Below are 2,666 nucleotides of genomic sequence, written 5' to 3'. Positions count from 1 at the left end.
GGGGAGGGTGAGCATATTTTAAGGTACTTGTTTTACGTTTACTTTTCTCTATAGATGAAACAAATAAATGTACCATCATTACAATCATCATCATCATTTTCCTCATCATCATCATCATCATCATCATCATCATCATCATCATCATCATCATCATCATCATCAGTATCAGTATTTTCTAATGTTCCTGATGAAGCCCATAGAGGGCGAAACGGTTTGAACGTATTTTAAAATATTTTGGAAATCCTACCAAGTCTCAGTATCAGAATCAACATCATCATCATCATCACTGACCAAACAATTCCCCCTTTTCTTATTTTGTTTTTCTTGAAGCATAACATGTTAGAACTTTTTTACGTAACCTACAAATGTCGGCACCGAAATCAGGACAGGAAACCACCCCCCTCCCCCCGCCACCATACCACCATAAAACCCCAATTAATTTCAAGATCTGAAAAACCCACTCTGAATCGGAACAACTATGGGGGTAAATGAAAGATTCGGTAAGGGAAGCTGCTGCAGAAACTGCCTCCAAAAGCTAAGAAAACTAATTACATTTTTAAAATAGATAAATAACTCAGGATATATTAGAACGTATGGAAGAGAGAAGGGGCGGACGAAATCAAATGTGGGAAAAGTACATCTAAAGGAAGTTTTTTTTTAATGCAAAGAAGAAAAAGAAAAATGGATAAATGATCAGTGTCAACAAATAGAGATAAACCAAAACAAAGACAACAAATACATGCATTCCATCTTCTTCTTCTCGATCGCATCGGTATCTGTCATAAATTGGGCCGTCCTGCTCAGTTCATCTGGCGGCCCGTATAGCTTCTCTTGTAGCGTCAGTGGGGTTTGGCCACGTTTCCTGTCTCAGGGCCCTGTGTGTCTTGCAGTGCTGAAGGGTGTGTTCAACAGTTTGGTCCGCCTCTCCACACTGGCATTTTGGTGATTGTACTAGTTTAAAACATTTGTACATATGTTGTACATATCAGGAAACGACAAATGCAGTTTTTGGGACACCTGAATAGACATAAGGGTCTTGAACATCTAGCTCTCACTGGCAAAATTGAGGGCAGGCGAGGCAGGGGTAGGCCCAGAACAACATACTTAGGGAATCTAAACAAATGGGTAACAGGGAAAAATCAGGGAAACGTAGCTTTTCTGAGAGCATCCGAGCAAAGGAATGAATGGAAAATCATGATCGCCGATGTCTGTCGCAGATCTGGCACTGGATGATGATGATGATGATGACATATGTTGTCTCAGTCTTGTGTGTTGTGTCCTTAGTCTGAAGATAATCACTTGTTCTTGGCGGGACAGCTCATGGTAGTTATCTGGTGTCTGAGGTGCTTTAAATAGTGTATTTATAATAGTTTTTATTTCTGTGTAGTTAACGCTGTTGTCTGGTTGCTCTTTTTGTGCTCCTAGTTTGGCCATCCTGTCTGCCTGCTCATTTCCCAAGACACTGCAGCATGATCCTCAGACATGGGATGTCCTCAATTTCTTTTCGTAGCCTTGGTAGTTTGCCGGAAGTGATTGCCTGCAGTACTGACATGGCATCTGTTAGGAATACTACTTGGCTTTGGGGGTCTACCACATTCTTGATGATGTTTGCTGCATGTACTTGAGCCTCCGTCTCTGCCTTGTAGTTTGTACAATTTCGCCCTGTTGGGACTGCCTCTGCTTGTCGTCGTCCATTTGGGAACTGTACGTACACTCCGGCTCCTCCTCTTTTCACAGCATCAGTGGCAGATCCGTCTGTATAGATCCTTATCCATGCTTCTCGTGGGTATCTTTCTTCAAGCATGGACAGGGTGAGGGACTTCTTGCTCAGGTCGCTGTGGTCATCTTTTGTGGTGAACATAGGAATGGACGTGTGTATAGATATGTTTGTGTTTTTCTTTTCCCATGATGGTGCCTCTGGGGTGTGATTCAGCATGTTGACTGTGGCTGGTAGATGGTCCTGTAGGGATCTTTGGATTTTTCTGCTTTCTTTGATGAAGTTGGATCTTTTGAGTCTTGCGGTGTTTGATCTCGCTGTTCTCGTGTGCAGTATATGATCCTCCATAGCTGTGGCCTTGGTGTACTGTATGAGGGCCTTGCATTCCCACATGCATTCCAAAATCAAAGAAGTAAGTGGGATAAAAGGATGCTCAAATGTAAGATAAATTAAATCAATAGAAGGAGATGTTTTGATGGAGAAAGGGGTTGTCTTTAATAGATGACCAGACTACATATAGAAAAACTTTTAAAAAAATAATAGAGAAGATAAACTGGTAAAGAAGGAAGAAAAAATCGACCACCAATACAAAGAGTAGAAGTACAACGCTGCTATCAGGAAAACGAAAGAAGTAGAAGCCACAAGGCCAGATAATTTCCCAGTTGAAGTGATTGTCACACTAGAAGAATTAAGCACTTAGATAACAACAGAGCTCTTAAATTCTGTCTATGACAGGGGTGAGATTCCAGAAGATATGGACAGGGACAAACTGAGCTGAGAAGGGTTCAACATCCCAGCAAAAAGTCTGAGCCGCACTGAGGAATCGAACTCGGGTCTCCTGCGGTGCGACAGAGAAGTGCTAACCGCCCCACCACTGAAGTCGGTGAAATTATAAAAACAGTATTGAGTAAATTAAAGTAAAATATAGTAAAATGAAATAAAATAAAAT

The 2,666-nt window shown here is 41.4% G+C and overlaps 1 protein-coding gene across 1 annotated transcript in view; it reads right to left on the bottom strand.

Annotated features, from left to right (window-relative positions):
• The window catches only part of LOC101848972, a gene marked incomplete in the record, with an annotated part of 113,683 nt that overhangs the window by 54,046 nt on the left and 56,971 nt on the right, over nt 1–2,666 (bottom strand).

The sequence above is a fragment of the Aplysia californica genome, unplaced genomic scaffold, assembly GCF_000002075.1.
Source record: "Aplysia californica isolate F4 #8 unplaced genomic scaffold, AplCal3.0 scaffold00215, whole genome shotgun sequence".
NCBI classification, from domain to species: Eukaryota; Metazoa; Mollusca; class Gastropoda; order Aplysiida; family Aplysiidae; genus Aplysia; species Aplysia californica.
Note: the sequence above shows the minus strand (reverse complement) of the source record. Positions and strands in the feature narration are given on the sequence as shown.